At 44.6% G+C, this 17973-nt stretch overlaps 1 long non-coding RNA gene across 1 annotated transcript in view; it reads left to right on the top strand.

Annotated features, from left to right (window-relative positions):
• Nucleotides 1-363: 363 nt before the first annotated feature.
• The window catches only part of LOC115470730, a 561138-nt gene continuing 543528 nt past the window's right edge, over nucleotides 364-17973 (top strand). Inside the window, exon 1 of the long non-coding RNA XR_003942231.1 lies at nucleotides 364-595. This is a non-coding gene — a long non-coding RNA (uncharacterized LOC115470730). The remainder of the gene's footprint in view (nucleotides 596-17973) is intronic.

Below are 17973 nucleotides of genomic sequence, written 5' to 3'. Positions count from 1 at the left end.
TTTTTCTTTTCTTTTTCTTTCTTGTGTGTGTGTGTGTGTGTGTGTGTGTGTGTGTGTGTGTGTGTGTGTGTGTGTGTGTGTGTGTGTGTGTGTGTGTGTGTGTGTGTGTGTGTGTGTGTGTGTGTGTGTGTGTGTGTGTGTGTGTGTGTGTGTGTGTGTGTGTGTGTGTGTGTGTGTGTGTGTGTGTGTGTGTGTGTGTGTGTGTGTGTGTGTGTGTGTGTGTGTGTGTGTGTGTGTGTGTGTGTGTGTGTGTGTGTGTGTGTGTGTGTGTGTGTGTGTGTGTGTGTGTTATAGACGAATAGAAGAGCTGAGTCTGGGCTTCATGCCAAAGGTTGGTGTTTCACATGAGCGACCGCCCTACAGCCGAGCTGTGAGAAGCAGGAGGGAGACTCTCTTAGGGTGCCACTGCTATGGAGACACAGCTGAGCTGAACAAGATTTGCTTCAGAGGACTACAAGAGAGAGAGAGAAAAAGAGAGAGAGGCAGAAAGTGTCTGACTCAGCCGCTGCCCGAGCAGGAGGGCTAAGTAGCCAATCCAGCCATGCTGAAGTGTTCGAAACCAGCTCCACAGCTCAGCCAATCACTGACATCACTGGTGAGAAACTCATTTACATCATGCAGTAATGAACTTTGCTTAACATATCTTTTTTTTTTCCATGAGATTTGGTCCCTCCATTAATTATTCTGCCCGCATAATTTGAATTGCTATGTTTAAAAGGGCGGCGGCATAATTGCTGATGTGCTGGAGGTAGTCATAGTGTTCCATATACATTTTTTTTTTTGCTCCACTGCTCATTTTGTTTCGCATTACTTAAGGAAAAAAAAAGGCAAGCTTATATTATTAAGGCCATTCATACTTTGCATATTTCAAAATCTCTGCATGCGTTATTAAGTCACGCTGCTTTCTCCATACAGCCTTTCAGGATTATTACAAGAAACACAACTTAAAGAGATTCCAAGCAGCCTTGGCATTAGCAAATATGTATTTTTTTATTTACTTATACCAGCAAGGGATTTTGAGTACTCGCACTTATGATTCTGAATTCATGCGACTCTGGCCATTTTCCAGCATGCGCTGTTTTTTTTTTAGAAGATTCATTCAAGCATCTGTCACTACGGAGCCTGCTTCTCCGCCATTATATTTTATCCGTCAACACTTTCTGCCAACGTGTCATTTTACTAACAAATGGGACTGAGGTCATTTCTGAATAAGTGTTTCTTTTCCCTGTTCCCTCCACCGCACCCCAGCACCCCTCCTGGTTGCTTCTTGCACAGAGTGCCTGATTTGCATGCATTTACCGGAATAACTAGATTCAAGAATTGTTATCAAAAGAATTTATGGTACTAATGTGACAAGCAGCTCGTTGCTCAGGGGCACATTTTAAAAAAGAAAAAAAAGTAGAGACATCTTGCTTTGACCAATATTGTAAATTTTAATAGTTATATTTTCCGTTTTGAAAAAAGCTTGGTTTCTTATAGCAACATTTCTACACTGTAGTTAACATGGTATTCTCTGAACTTGCCTGTTTTATTTGGTTAAAAAGAAAGAAACCCTTGCATATATTCATCAAAAATATGGCTGGGGAAAAAAAGATACTTTGTTGAATTTCTGCAATAATTTGGTAGGGGGGATGCACAAGGATTTTATTATGCAGATGACTTTAAAATACAAACTGAAAGAGCCCAGAATAGCAAATGAAATGCTGCAGTTGTAGACGGTATAATGATATTAAATGACTTTTCATTCTTCAGCTTGCTAATGGTTTAAAATGAAAGTGATGGGAAGACAAACTTGGCATTTTTCTAGCAGGGGTGTAAATAAATGTTCACTGGCAGACTCCAGGTTTTCAAGAGAAAAGCATGCCTAGAATTGAATTTCGGGTAGAACGTTCAGAGGATGCTTCAATTCACTTATGAGACTCCAGTTGCATAATCGACTGTGCAGCCGCTTTGAAAAGAGCATGGAGAATTGGAAGGGTTAGACCAAGGCTTTTCAATGCCTGGTGCATTCCTTCGCCCTATCATCAGTATTCAATGGGGTGGCAGTCCCGATTCAGCCACTAGCTCCCCTACTGAAGAGCTGTAATTTGAATCATGTGTAATAATATATTATCCTGCTGGGGGCCTGCTTTCAGAAGAAAGGCTTTATACATTCTGCTCCAAGAAAAACCCTTGGCTCCATGCCAACTCATATCCCATTATTCAGACAAGCAATCAAGACAGCCATCCATAAGAACTAACATCTGCAGAAGACCTTGTGCCAGAAATCTGCACCCCACCCCCCAACACCCAGTGTTATAAATTAGGATTTTCTTTTTTCTTTTGGAAAGAGAATCGTTGAAGGTACTATACAGTTTTAAATGAAGATGTTCAGAAATACACATTTAAGGTCCATGTTTCTAAATCTTTTTGGCTGCACCTTGGTGATGAAAGCCTGGGAGGCGAAATCCCCTCCAACCCCTCCCCCCCTCCCATGCCTAGTGATTTTTTAAAAAAAGGGCATAGAAAATAAAAATTACAAATGATACTTTTCTGGTACTGCTTTGAAGAAAAAGCATGGACTTCGGTGCCGCTATGTGATTTTTCCATGGATATTAAAAACGCTGGGATGCAGTACACATCCAGCTATTCATTCTCACCGTTTCCTACCAATGTATTCCTTTCTAAAATTATTCATCCTGAAGGCTTCATGCCACTGTCATAAATCCAGACTTGCCATGGCTGTAGTCCAAACAGGATTCTGTGAATATAGTGGATCCTGCCTGGGGGCAGGGAGATGGGCTGAATGACTGCTTGATGTCCCCCATTGCAGCCTATTTTTTTATGGTTCTGACATTTTTTATTGATTTGTTTTGCTTTCTGTAGTATACAGCTGCTGCTCTTTCATCAGTCAGCAGGGTACGCTGGTGCACTGGTGTGAGGTAAAAATCTTCTTAAACTGAACACCCTTCTAATGCTGTCCAATATCGAACACAGATTTCTTGCAAGGCCTCCTATAGCAAAGTCACCAGGTCACAGGCTAGACTTTAAATAATATATATTTTAAATGTGTAATTCTTTTTTTTTTTGCATTCTATTTATCACCCCCTCTTCTGAGTATTCAAATAAGAAAAGCGGTTCGTTCCAGCTCCTAGTGCCATGAACTGTCAGCAAAACTTGGCCTGGATTCTCTGAGAGGGGGAAGGGACTCTCAACTGCAGGGCCCAAAAAATACTATTAAATTTCTGGGAGACACCTCAGACAAGGTTAGGGTATCTCAGCAAAAGTCTTTTAAGTGTTCTTCAAAGTGAAAAGTCAATAGCAACAGGTTCCAGTGCAGGTTCGACCACACAAGGACAACAAAGCAGAATAGAGGTTAGATCCATTCTTCCAGTCACTTCTCAGATCCCCCCCTTCATTCTTCACTTCCTGTGTACTTTGGGTTCTTTCTGGATATTCACTGGACTTCTTGACTTCACCATGACCTTTCTGGGATACCTGATATTCCCAGTGCTTGAATCTCTCTTTTACAAATCCTTTTCCACAGGCCTCTCTCAATTAAGTCTGTGTCCAGTACAGTACAGAAGACAAATGAGCCCCAATTTATATGCTATTACACAATAACAGTACATATACATTTATAACAACGTCACTATAAACTCAAGAACTTTTAATTTCTTTTTATATCCTCCTGGATGGGTGGAATAGACAGCAAGTACTTTTACAGAAAAATGAAAAATCAAGACATTCCGATCATCGCCAGCCATTGCCTGGATACTTGCAGTTACCCTCTGCTTCTCACAAGCTAGAGTTTTGGCTTACACACTCCAAGAAAGCACATTACTCAGTGTCTGCATGGGGAAAGCATACCAGTAGGCCTCATAGGTCAAACCCAGGCCATAACCTCAAAACACTAATCCACACCCAAAAACACCACTTCCTCCCATTGAAAACCATCTTATTTATGAAAGCCTATCCTTTGGACCTAAATTAACGTCCTACTATAAGCGACTGTATTACCCTTTTATCACCATCCCTCCTTATTTCACTGTTGCTTTATACTTCTGTTACTTTATGTATTTGTATTTATGTAAGCCACATTGAGCCTGCAGCAATGTGGGAAAATGTGGGGTATAAATGTGTTAAATAAATAAACAAATAAACAGGTATCATAGTTCTCCTCTGCAACACCCATTATATGTAGTTGGCACAAAGAGGTACTGTAGATCAAAAAGTACTTTAACCTTCAAATTGTACAGGTACAGGGAAGGGTGAACAAAATGATAAAGATGGTGGAATGACTCCCCTATGAGTAAGGGCTAAAGATATTAGGTTCTTTAGCTTAGAGACGGCAGAGGAGATATGATATAGGTCTATAAAATAATGGGTGGAGTGGAATAGGTAGACGTGAATCACTTGTTTACTCTTTCCAAAAGTACAAGAACAGGGGGGCATGCAATAAAGTTATTAAATACTCTAAAATAAATCCGAGAAAATATTTCTGTACTTAATGTATAATTAAGCAGTGGAATTTATTGTATAATAGGGTTTAAAAAAAGTTTTGACTAGTTCCTGGAAGAAAAGTTCGTAAAGGTGAAAATCCACTCTGTTGGAATCCTACCAGGTATTTGTGACCTGGATTGGCCACTGTTGATGGCTCTTTGGGCTGTCCCAGTACAGCGTTGCTTATCTACTTGTATGTCTGTGCTTGTCAATGTTTCTTCCAGTGGAACAAAACGTCTTTCTGTCCATGACTGGTTTTTTCATCTCGTCAGGCAAAGGCTGGTCAAACCACAAATTTCCTAGAAAAAGAAATGCTCTCATTCCTCATGGAGACAGTACTAGTGCCAGATAAAACTGGGACTCAGTCAGGGATATGGATGGAGAACCCACTGGAAGCATGGTGCGTGTAGTTTCATAGCCCTTGCAAAATGCTGTTGCTATGTAGCAGGCTTGAAGCTTAGCACAAGACTCATGAAATGAATCTCAGTTTGCAACTCATTCAACTGCCACTTCACTAAAATGGTCCAGTCTTCCGTTTCTCTTTTCCAAATAATAGTTCTATGGGAGCATTCATCAGAGAAAATTATGCTCTCCTCATTTGATTCAGCCTCTTCCTTTTGGTTTACAAGTCCCAGTTGGATCTGGATCTTTGATCTTGTACCACTTTCAGATGTATGGGCCACACCTTCACTGTCATGGGTTTACTAACAAGTGATAGTATAGCAGCCGCAGCATCCAGGATCTCTGCAAGCAACACTGGGGGAAAAGGGGTAGTGGGTTGGGAGAAAAAGATGGTGCTCTACCTTGGAAACTCCATGGATATGTCCACTTCAACACTCCACCTTAGTATTTATTGTATTATTTATTGATTGATTTACATTTACTTAGCAATACATTCACAATTGCATAAATATCACCAGAATAAAACAATAAAAACACAGCTACATATTTGGGACTTCCCAATCCCCAGCCATTCCAGAGGCAGCTACGTTGAGTGCACTTGCAAGGATAGGGCACTTGCAAGCATAGGGCCTAGTTTGATAATTGCTGCCACTCTGCCTCTAGTCAAATGGATCTGGTGCGCTGGCAATGCATGCTTCTCAGAGCCACAGATTCACTACTTTTGGTTTCATAAAACCAGAAGTAGTTAATCTGTGACTCGGAGGCGCACACTGTGCCGGCACATCAGACTCATTTGACTAGAGGCAGAGCGGCAACAGTGAAAGAGACGCTCCTGTCGTTCTGATAAGGATTCCAAAGAGCAGGGCAGCTAGGGAAGGCTGTGTCATGATCCAGGGTTGATGCAACGGGTAAGCATCAGCAGTTTCTGTTAGCCCCTGGCGCCCCCTGCTGTGCATATCCCGCTTACTGTGTTGCGCCAGCCCTGAAAGTATTGCCATCAAAAGCTAGTCAAAAAATGTATTGTTAGTCCAATAAAAAAGGTATCACATTATTTTCTTTTGTTTTATACCTATTTATTGAATAAAGAAGTGAGAAAGGCAAAAAAAAAAGATTCTGTCTCAGAACAGCTAACTAGGGCTGTGAATTGCCCACAGCAATTGTTCCAGACTGCATGATTTTGTGGGTGATAAGACAAAGCAGTCTATAGAGAGATCTTTTTTTTTTTAACTGAAGAAGTGTTTAGTTCTTATTTAAAAGAACTGGTAACTTCTTGCTGAACCCTCAGTTTGGGGCCCTTTTACCAAATACTGTAAAAAAAATTGGCTTTAGTGCATGCTTATGTGGGTTATTCCCGTGTGCTAAGGCCGTTTCTTTCTGCTTGGGTAAAATGGCCTCTTTTTCTATTTTTTAAATGAATGGCCCCTACTGCCACCTATTTTGTAGGTGGTAAGGGCTCATGCGCTACAGAACACGCCGACTCTCTGCCCCCAATTCTAAAAATAAAATCTGTTTTTTAGCACATGGGGAAGTGTGCACCGATGCCAAATTTACCACGGGACACCAGAGCACGCCCCGTGGTAAGGCATTTTAAGCTGCAGTAAGCACGTATTAGTGCTTACCGCTGACCTCTTTGGGAGCTGCAATCTGTGCCATTATTGTTAGTTTTATCAGACTTGCCTTTGTGAGGCTGAATCAGTTCTTGGTTCTTTAAGATCAAGAAATTCAACGTTGGATCTATTACTTGTGTCACCGATTAAACACTGTAAATACTTGATAGTTCCAGTATTAGTGAACTGGTTAACTTTCATGAACAAGCAAGGGTTCCCGTTTCTTTGAAACAGGTTAGTCCGCTACAGTGGTTTGTACTTTGATGGTTCTCTTAGATTCTAAATTGAATCTTGAAGATTACATATCAAGAGTTGTTCAATCATGTTTTGCCAGCTTTCTTTTACTTGGATGTTTTAAACCATTTTTCTAGGACCCTGATTTTACTTCAGTAGTACACACCCTGATTATCAATTAATTGGATTATTCTAATTGGGGTTTGGGGGTTTTTTTGGTTGTTGAAAAAGTGAAGATACTTACCTGTTGTAGGTATTCTCTGAGGACATCTGGCCTTATAGTCGCACAAGTGGGTAACACGACCCATGCTACCCAGTCCAGAGCTTATTGCAAGCTTGAAAGAGCTTTGTGGAGCACGAGTCACGCTCCACTGTGCATGCGTGAGTGCCTTTCCACCCACAGTGAGAGAGTGGTACCCGCAGTACATAGTAAAATACTATAGCATACAAAAGTTTAAAAAAACAAAACAAAACTGGAGAACTCCAAGGGGAGGTTGGAGGGATTGCGAGAATATAAGGTCTGCTTGTCCTTGGAGAATAGCTGCTACAGGTAAATATCTTCGCTTTCTCCAAGGACAAGCAGACCATAATTCTCACAAGTGGGGAATCCTTAGCTACCAGGCTCACCGAAAACAACATTAGGTCAATTGTCCCTTGCAACGGTAAGGACATTACACAGATCAGCTTGAAACTATATACAAACTGTGTGAGCGTGCAGCCTGGAACAGAACAAAATGGGCCTAGGAGGGTGGAGTTGGATTCTAGACCGCAAATAGATTCTGCAGTACTGTCTGTCCAAACTGACTGTCGCATTTGGTTTCCCACTGAAGGCAGTAGTAAGATGTGAATATGTGGACGGAAGACCACATTGCAGCTTTATAAATTTCTTCAATGGAGGCTTTCCGTAAGTGGGCTACCAACGTAGCCATGGCTCTGACATTGTGAGCCTTGACATGACTGAAAGAAATGCAATCTGCCAGTCAATTAGAGATTGTGTGTTTCCTGATGGCAACCCCCCATCCTGTTGGGATCAAAAGAAACAAAAAGTTGGGTGGACTGTCTGTGAGGCTTATTCTGCTCCAAGTAAAAGGCCAGTGCTTGCTTGCAGTCCAAGATGTGCAAGGCGCTCTCGCCAGGATGGGCATGAGGTTGGGGAAAGAATGTTAGCAAGACAATCAACTGGTTTATATGGAACTCCAACACAACCTTAGGCAGGAACTTAGGGTGCATGCGTTGGACTACTCTGTTGTGATGAAACTTAGTATAAGGTGCATCCACCACTAAGTCCTGAAGCTCATTGACACTGTGAACTGAAGTAACAGCTACCAAGAAAATGACCTTCCAGGTCAGATACTTCAGATGACATGAGGATGATTTTGAGGTCCCATGACACAGGTGGAGGTTTGACGGTGGGCTTCGACAAAAGCAAAACTCTCATGAAGCGAACAACTAGAGGCTGTACAGAGATGGGCTTAACCACTACATGTTGATGATAAGAACTAATTGCACTGTGGTGAAAACTTGTAGCGTTGATCTTAAGACCAGACTTGAAAAAATGTAGAAGATATTCAAGTAGAGTCTGTGTAGGGAATGAAATAGTATCTAAGGCCTTAGCAAACCTCCTCCATTTAAAAGAGTAACACCTCTTGGTAGAATCTTTCCTGGAAGCCAGCAAGACCCGAGAGACACCCTCAGGAAGAGACATGGAAGCAAATTCTAGGCTCTCAACAGATAACTCCAGAAGAAGAGAGAACCAGATCTGTTGAGACCAGTAAGGAGTGATCAGAATCTTGATCCCGTAGTCTTGCTTGAGTTTCAGCAAAGTCTTTCCCATGAGGGGTATGGGAGGATACACATACAGAAGTCCTGTCCCCCAGTGAAGAAGGAAGGCATCTGCCATGGGCCTGGAGCCTGGAACAGAACTGAGGGCAAAGAGATCCACCGAGGAGGTTCTCCATGCTTGGAAGAGCTTCCAGGTGATGCCCATGTGGTTGCATGACCCTGCTCAGTCTGTTGTTTTTGCCCACCAGATATGTGACGTGAAAGAGCATACCATGTTGATGTGCCCAATGCCACATTCGAATGGCCTCCTGACACAGAGGGCGTGATCTGGTGCCCCCCTACTTGTTGGTGTAATACATCGCAACCTGATTGTTTGAATGCGTACAATTTGGTAAGACAGCCAATCTCTGAAAGCCTTTAGAGCATTCCAAATAGCCCGAAGCTCCAGGAGATTGATCTGGAGGTCTGTTTCCTGGGCAGACCAAGCACCTTGACCATCTACATAAGCTCCCACTCTAGGCGAGATGCATCTGTCATCAACACATTTTGCAGCTGAGGAATTTGGAATGGAAGTCCCAGAGTCAAATTGGATCAAATTGTCCACCACAACAGGGAGCGAGCTAGCTCTGGGGACACTCATGTGACATCTTCCAGATTTCCCACTGAGAAGCTAGGGTCCATTGGGCAGTTCTCATAGCTGTCACATAAAGTATGGATGCCATATGGCCCAACAACCTCAACATCTGCCGAGCCGTACCTGCTGAGAGGATTGAACCTGAGAAGCCAATGTGACTAGAGCGTTTGCTCTGAGCCCTGGGAGGAAGGTTCAAAACTTCTGCATATTGAGCAGGGCTCCAAAGAACTCCAATTGTTGGACAGGGTAGAGCTGGGACTTGGGGTAGTTTAAAACAAACCCTAGTAGCTTGAGCACCTGAATAGTACTCTGCATGGATTCCCAGGCACCATCCTTCAACGTGCTCTTTACCAGCCAATTGTCCAGATAAAGGAACACCTGGACTCCCAGTCTGCATAGCGATGCTGCGACTACCTCTAGACATTTGGTAAATACCCTGAGAGCTGACATGAGGCCAAAGATCAACACACGGTACTGGAAGTGCTGTGTTCCCAGCTGAAATGGTAGATACTTCTGTTAGCTGAAAGTATTGGGATGTGAGGGTAAGCATCCCTCAAGTCCAGAGAGCATAACCAATGGTTTTCCTGAATCATGGGGAGAAGGGTGCCCAGGAAAACCATCCTGAACTTTTGTTTGACCAGGAATTCTTTCAGGGTTCTTTAGGTCTATGATGGGACACATCCTCCTTGTCTTCTTTTGCACAAGAAAGTACCTGGAATAGAATCCCTGCCCTTCTTCCCCTGGTGGAACAGGCTTGACCGCATGAGCCATCAGAAGGGCTGAGAGTTCCTCTGCAAGTACCTGCTTGTGCTGAGAGCTGAAGTAATGAGCTCTCAGTGGGCAATTAATGCAGGGTGTAACCGAGATGGACTATTTGAAGAACCCACCTTACAAGGGGCCACCTTTCATGGGAAAACTTCAGCCTCTCTCTAACTGGCAGACCATCTGGCACAGGCACTGTTACTGCTGCTATGTGCTGCTGGTGCCAGTCAAATGCTCACCCCTTGCTTCGACTGGGGAGCTACTGGGGCCTTAGGTGCATGCTGTTGATGGGAACAAGTGTGCTGGGATTGAGCCTGCTGAGGTGGGCAAGAGGAGGCAACATTCCTGCACCTCTCTGAGGAGTAGGCACCCTTCCTTGACTTGCCAAAATACCTCTTAGAGAAGGCAGATGCAGAAGGCACCTGGTGGGAGAGAGAATGGATGGTATCAGTGTGTTTCTTAATTTGGTCACTGACCTCCTCAACCTTCTCTCCAAAAGGATTATCCCTCCGGCATGGGGCCTCCACCAACCTCTGCTGAACCATGCAGACATGAGAGTCAGAGATCCTGGAAGCCACATCAAAAGTGTCATAGGCAACCCTGACCAGGAACTTACAACACACCTTCTTTGCTTCGCCAACTGGTAAAGGGATTTGGCCTGTTCTGGGGGGAGAGTGTCTGCCAGCAGTTCGTGCTCTTGAGTCCCACAAGTACATGTTCGTGAAGAGCTGGTAAGATTGTATATGGGACATGAGCATAGAGGCCTGAAACATCTTATGCCCAAAAAAGTCCAAGGTTCTAGCTTCTCTGCTCGGGGCGCCAAAGCATAGGCTCTAGAACTCTTGACTGTTTTGAGGGCGGATTCAACCACCAGAGAATGATGAGGTAGCTGAAGCTTAACAAAACCTAAGGTACTGTCACGTTCCCGGTCTATGCAGAGTATGGGCACTGAGAATCAGACAGCCATCTTGGTTTTGGGCTTGTTCCAGGTTTGGGCAGCCATCTTAGTAGGGGGCAGCTTAAGTTATGGCAGCCATCATGGAGTAGGGCAGCTTCAGGAAGGAAGCCCATATTTGGGCGTAGGGTGTCACCGATGGGGGCACCCATCTTGATTTCAGCTGTGCTAGTTTGGGCCTAATTTCTACACTATTTAAGACTCTGCCCTCAGTCCTTCCGTGCTTCGGCTTCTACTCAGTTTGCTGATTAGTTGCAGTGCTGTTGGATCTACTACTGACTGCTGCCTGGTATCGACCTCTGCCTGTCTCTGGACCTGCTACTGACCGCTGCCTGGTACCGACCTCTGCCTGTTCCTGGATCTGCTATTGTCTGCTGCCTGGTACTGACCACTGCCTGTCCCTGGATCTTCTGTTCTCTGCTGCCTGGTCTAACCCTGTGGACTTTGTTTTCTCTGCTGTTGGCTACCCACACTCAGAGGCTCAACCCCTGGGGAAGGGTGGGAGACACAGGGGGAATTCGGGGTTTTGACCGACAGCCCGGTGAGGGGTTTCCCTCATCGAGTACAAGGGCTCATGGCTTCGGCTTTCTGTAAGGTCTCAAAGCAGCAACTAGGTTTGTGAGCCCTTGTACTCGATGAGGGAAACCCCTCACCGGACTGCCCCACCTCCCCCCCCCCCCCCCCCAGCACACAGGTTTGGCATCTTTTCCCACCCTCGCATTTATTTTAACTTTTATCTGGCACTTCATAGGGTCTCTGACAGTGATTGATGCCAGTGCCTTCCCTCAGTTGTGTTATGGTGTCAGGCCTATACCACGATTTGTGAGCCCCTGTGCCAAACAACGTCTGGCAGCCAGACAGTTCTGATCTTACCTGGAGAATCAGGACAGGAACTTCCTAAGGAAGGCAGGACTGGACACAGGATGGACAGCAGACAGATGGCAAAAGGCAAGGTCCAGGTCCAAACAAAGGTTCAAGGCAGGCGGGAGGCAACAGCAAAGTCCAGGTCCAAACAGGTTCAAGGCAGGCGGCAGGCAAAAGCAAAGTCCAGGTCCAAACAGGTTCAAGGCAGGCGGCAGGCAAAAGCAAAGTCCAGGTCCAAACAGAGGTTCAAGGCAGGCGGCAGGCAAAAGCAAAGTCCAGGTCCAAACAGAGGTTCAAGACAGGCGGCAGGCAAAAGCAAAGTCCAGGTCCAAACAGAGGTTCAAGACAGGCGGCAGGCAAAAGCAAAGTCCAGGTCCAAACAGAGGTTCAAGGCAGGCGGCAGGCAAAAGCAAAGTCCAGGTCCAAACAGAGGTTCAAGGCAGGCGGCAGGCAAAAGCAAAGTCCAGGTCCAAACAGAGGTTCGAAGCAGGTAAACAATCCAATAACACAGAACTCAGGAATCCACACAAGCAGAAGCCGAAGCAAAGTGTTCTGCCAGCGTCTGTACTTAAATAGCCCCCTCCATCAGGAAGACAACCATCAGCTGTCCGGGGGGTGGAGCCTACAACCAGCCCCAGGGCTCTGGATAGGCTGGTCACAGAGAGAGGGCGGAGTCCAGCCGCGACCAGCCAATCCGGACCCAGAAGGGGCGTTCTCCATGCTCCCGGGTCCCGCGCCCGGAAGAGACTCTCCAACTTGTGAGCGCCGGTTCTGCAAAAATGGCCGGCGCTCTCCAGCCGCCACAGAACCATAGCGGCGAACCGGCACCGTCCAGGAGGCAGGCAAGACTCCCCGAACACGCCGCCCGTAGCCAGCGATACCCCGCTCTCTCCTGCTCGCGGAGCGAGGCATCACTGCGGGCAGGGCGGCACAGGTAAGGGACGTGACATATGGCAAGGTGAAATAGGATAGGCAGGGGAAAGAAAGCAATGGTGGACAATGGAGAGGAGTTCAACATTTTGGTCAGGATTAAAAAAAAAATTAATCCTAAAAAAAATTAATCGAATTAATAGTGCAATAAATGCTTACCTGTCACGTCTGTGGCCGTGACCACCCTCAGACTTACCTTATTTCTGGGGGTCAGCTTCTAAGCTGGCTTCTGCCTATCCTTTCTGGAGTAGTTTTCCTTCTGTGTGCTGGCTGCTTCCAGCATGGCTCTAATTACTCCACTCTACTGCACCTGGGGGTGCTGCCTGAGTTAGCTCTACCTCTGTCTCCAGCCTGGCTCTGTTTGCTCCTCTGTGCTGCACCTAGGTATTCTAAGTCTCTCTATGTTCTGTGTGCGCTCTGCCTGCTCCTTGGTTTGTGCTCCTCTCACCCGCTGGTGGCCAGAGCCAGTGGCTGCCATAGTTTGTCTTGCTGTTCCTACCCGTTCCAGACTTTAGCTCAGTCCGGTCCGGTTCTTACAAGCTGCCAGACTTGTCTCTCTTGTTTGTGCCTGGACAGCTTCCGTAGTTGCAGCTGCTCCTCAGGTGTTGAAGGGCTTTATTAATCACTTAGAGACTGCAGCCTTTGCATTGTCCCTGGTATGTTAGAGTGCTCTGTGCACTGCTACCTTGTCCAGTTCAGTGTGAGTTTCTAGCTTGTTACTAGTAGCTTGGGCATAGCTTTTCTTGTTGGCTTGTGTACAGCTTTACTAGTTCTCCTGTGTGTTGTTGTGTGAGTTCCTAGCGTATGACTAGTTAGCTTGGGCATAGCTTTGCTTGTTAGCTTGTGTACAGCTTTACTAGTTTTCTTGTGTTTAGCTTCCTGGTTTTCCCATGTGTGTTTTCCTTTGCTTCTGGAGCTTCAGCCCTAGTCCTGTCTGCTGCCAGTACTCCTTGCTACTGGAGCACCAGCCATAGTCTGACCATTGCCTCAATCTGACTACTCTCTGCCTGCTGCTTGACCCAACTACTGCCTGAACCCCGATACTTGCTGCCTGACTCGACTACTGCCTGAACCCCGATATTTGCTGCCTGCTGCCTGACCCTACTACTGCCTGAACCCGAATATTCTCTGCCTGTGGCCAGACCTGACTATTGCCGGAACCCGGACATTCCCTGCCTGTCTGCCTTGCTTTCGCCTAGGTGCCTGGGGGCACTTCTGTATCCTGATTCCTGTTGTTCCTGCTTGCTAGTTCTGGTTTTCCTTTAAGCCCTGCCGGCTGCCCGAACCTGAGGGCTCAACCCTTGGGGAACGGTGGCTAAGCGTAGGTGAAGCCTAGGTCCAGTGTGTTCCTGTCCAGCGGGTTCCCGTCCCTTGTGTTCCAGTCCAGTGGGTTCCAGTCCAGTGCGCACCCATCCGGTGCGTTCCAGTCCTGTGTATTCCAGTGCAGAACTCCAGTCTGGGGTTCCAGTCCAGCCTTGCCTCGTCTCTGCTTTGAAGGTGACCTTGCCTGCCACTGCCGCTCCACGGTAGTGGTCCAAGGGCTCACAACCCAGTGCTTCCAGGGAAGAAGCCTGACACTACCCCTAATTTTCAGAAGAAATGTCTAGTTGAACACCCCCTGCCAGAAAATGGTCCCTTTACCTTGATACAAAGCAACTAGAGAGGTTAATACAGTATATACAAAAAGCATGTCGGTGTTCAATATATCTGTGTAATTAAGCTTTAGTTTAAATGGATATGTTTATTTCATTTTATATATGTTCTTTTATGCATATCGTTTATGGTGATTGATTTTTTTTATTTTCTTTTTTTTTTGCTTCTTTTTATTCATTATTTATTTATTATTAAGTTGTATATGTGTTCCTTCATACAAATCATTTATTTATTTTTATTTATTTATTATTTTATTTGTTACATTTGTATCCCACATTTTCCCACCTATTTGTAGGCTCAATGTGGCTTACATGGCACTGGAGAGCGTTTGCAGACTCTGGTGTGAACAAATACAAAGTGATGTTGTGGTAAGATATAGTTCATGGTGATGATTTTATTTTATTCTTTTTAATTCATTATTTACTTATAACTGACTTAAGTTTTATATTGTACTTTATATTGTACTGTATGTGTTTTATCAATAGACCTCTGAGGCAGGCGTTATTTATGCCGAAACATGGCCCGTGTCAGGTCTGATCTCAATAAAGGACTCCTGTTGTCTGTCTTGAAGGCCCAGTTGTGCCCTTTACCTTGATAGAAATCATAGGTTGCAGTGAACCTTTGAGGGTAGTTTATAAGGGGGTGCCTAGTTTAAGAGGGCAAGTAGGCATCTATATATACACTATTTTATAAAAGCGGCAAAAATCACACCTACATTGCAGGGCCGGACTGACTATTCGGTAATCGGGCAGTGCCTGAGGGCCCAGTGCAGTTAGGGGGCCCAGTACCTCCTCCCCACATGTCTGACATCACTTTCCCCATCTGTCCCCAGGTCCGGCACTCCCTTCTCTCACCCCCCCTTTTAACGCAAAAGTCCCTTTCCCCATACAGGGCCCTGGCTCTCTGCTGCTGACTGGAACCTCTCTGCTGCGGCCCACCCCTTTGTGACGTAACTTCCTGCTTCCACAATGTTGGGCTGCGGAAGAGAGGTTCCAGTCAGTGGCAGACATCCAGGGCCCTGAATGGAGAAAGGGACTTTTGAGGTAAACGCAAGGGGAGAGAGTCAGATCCAGGGACAGAGAGGAAAGAGTAGGAGATGTTGGCCTCAGGAGGGGGGAGAGATGTTGCACCTGGGTAACGGAGGGAGGGGCAGAGATGTGGAGCTGCAGAGGGAGGAAGAGATGGTGCATTGAGGGGAGGGAGAAAGAATGAGAGGGATGTTGCATTGGGAGGAGGGGAGAAAAACATTATATCTGGGGAAGGAGGGCCCAGGACCATTTTATTGGCCAGGGGCCGAGATCCCTGTCAGTCTACCCCTGGTGGGCATCTACACCGGATCAAGAGCATTCTTATCAGTGTTTTTTTACACATCTAGGATAATTTTATAGGAGACATTTTCCCCAGATTCTATGTATGGTGCTCAGAATAATGCGCCCATATTTGTGCATGCACCCAAGCTAATTGATATTAATTGGCACTCATTAAAATTTGTGGACGCATGTGGCTGCATGCTATTCTGTAAGGCATGATGCCTAACTCTACTAGTGTTTGACTCAAAAGGGGGTGTCACCAAGGGCGTATCAGGGCATTCTGAAAAGTTGTGCACAGAATTATAGCATACAGCCTCAGCATGCCTAACATAGGTGCCAACATCACATCGTGTTTCAGCAGGTGTAAGTCTGGTGCCTAAAGTTAGGCATGGGAATCTGATCGAAGTGCAATTCTATAAAGGGGGCATGCAGCAACAGCAGAAACTGCCAGACCTAAAAACTGAACAAACCCTCTTCTCAGGTAAAATACCATTGTATCTGCAGAAATCAGGATTATTGATTATTGCCTTGGTTTTTATTGAAAGTGAACAGATGCAAAAAAAGGGGCTAAATTTGTACAAACTTCTGAGCAGTAGCACAACTGTCAAGGCTTCAGCCCTGGTTCATTTGTGCATTTTTATTTCATTTTACTTCATTTATTTCGTTTGCTATGACGCCTTTAACAATATCCATTGCATCAAAGGGGTTTACACAATGAAAAATATAAAATATATAATAAGATACAGTAAATTAACCTATCATTCTGCAGCTACCCAAATAACCAACCGTTCCTTCAAATGTTGTCATTTCCTTGCGTAATACAGAGGGTAAACCATTTGGCCAAGTGTAACAGAGCGCTTGTTTCCTCTTTCTTATACACTCCAGTATATTCACACTTGGATTTGAAAATTTATGACGTGAGGAAGATGTACTGTACCTTGAGTTAGATTTTGTTTGTATTTGTTAAAAGCTAATTGAACTGTGAATATATATAAAAGATGTGTGAATTGACAATAACTAGGACTGAAGCCTGATGACTGACACAGTTACTGTTCACAAGTTTCAGACTTGTGCTTATGTCACCCTTTGTTTCTGTTATGTGTCCACCTTGGTAATAACTTTATAACTGTGTTACATAGGTACAAATTATTCCCCAAATTCTATAAAAAGTGCTAAAAATGGCACATGCAAATTTGTACACGCGCTCACTTTAATTGAATAATGAGCCACTTAGCGTTGATAATTGAGATCTCAGTTATTGGTGCTAATTAAAATTTACGTGCATAAATTTAGGCTCATGTCCAAAAAATGGGCGCGGTCATGGGTGGATCAGGGGTGTTCCTTTAATTGTGCCTAATTTAGGAAGGTTTTGGCTTTAAAAAACAAAAATGTAAGTTTTGGGGGTTTTTTTTATCAACATAAAAGTTAATTATCTTTTTTTTTTTAAATCTAAAGCACTTGTCTAATTATGTGTCTGCTCATTTACAAGAATTACTGTGCATGTAATTATGGAATACTGAGTCAATGCGCCTAAGATGAGCAGCATTTACACTGGGTTTCAGCTGGCGTAAGTCTGGCGCCCATAGTTAGGCTTGAGATCCGTGCTTAACTGCCACTCTATTAAGGGTGTGCACCCTTTATAGAATAGCACTTAGCGTCAATTCTTTCCAGTGCCTAATCTGGAGTGCCATTTATAGAATCCGGCCCTTAACATGCATAATTGCTAGCTGAGCACTCAGTAGCTTGCTTAGCACGAAAATGCATGGGGCATTGAGCGGAACATGGCTGTCTATAACTTATAGAATACTGAATTCTTAGCCACCCTCAGCTATTTCCTTCCACTGGTTCCCTCCCACTATTTTCTCCTCTCATTCTTTCCTTCTTTGCGTGTTTTGAGCCCTTGTTTTCCTGTCAATTTTTGCAGTTCTTTTCCTTTTCTAATTTGTTTTATTATATTGTGAACTGCCGTATACTGCTAGTCAGTCCTAATAAACTAAACTACAGTAAGTTATGTTCTATTTAATCTTCTGATAGGTGCTTAAAATGTATCTATTTAGCAAATATCTATGACTTAATTACTGGGATTTAGGTGTGGTCTGTCTGTAGCTCTCAGATTATTTTTCCGGTTATATTGGTTTTGTAATCTCTTTGAGCCAATTTTGGTATCTGCGAAAAAGAAGAATTATATAATATAACAACAAATGCCACATTTACGTGCACCCACTTACACCTGCCATTGACCTGGCGTAAGTGGGGGCACCTAAATGTAGTGTGTTGATACCGATTTACACTTGTATTCTATACCAGAATCTTGGCACCCAGATGCCGTTATAGAATTAGTGCTTAGGGCTAGATTTT

The sequence above is a fragment of the Microcaecilia unicolor genome, chromosome 5, assembly GCF_901765095.1.
Source record: "Microcaecilia unicolor chromosome 5, aMicUni1.1, whole genome shotgun sequence".
NCBI classification, from domain to species: Eukaryota; Metazoa; Chordata; class Amphibia; order Gymnophiona; family Siphonopidae; genus Microcaecilia; species Microcaecilia unicolor.
This window is presented reverse-complemented; position numbering and strand designations above follow the sequence as displayed.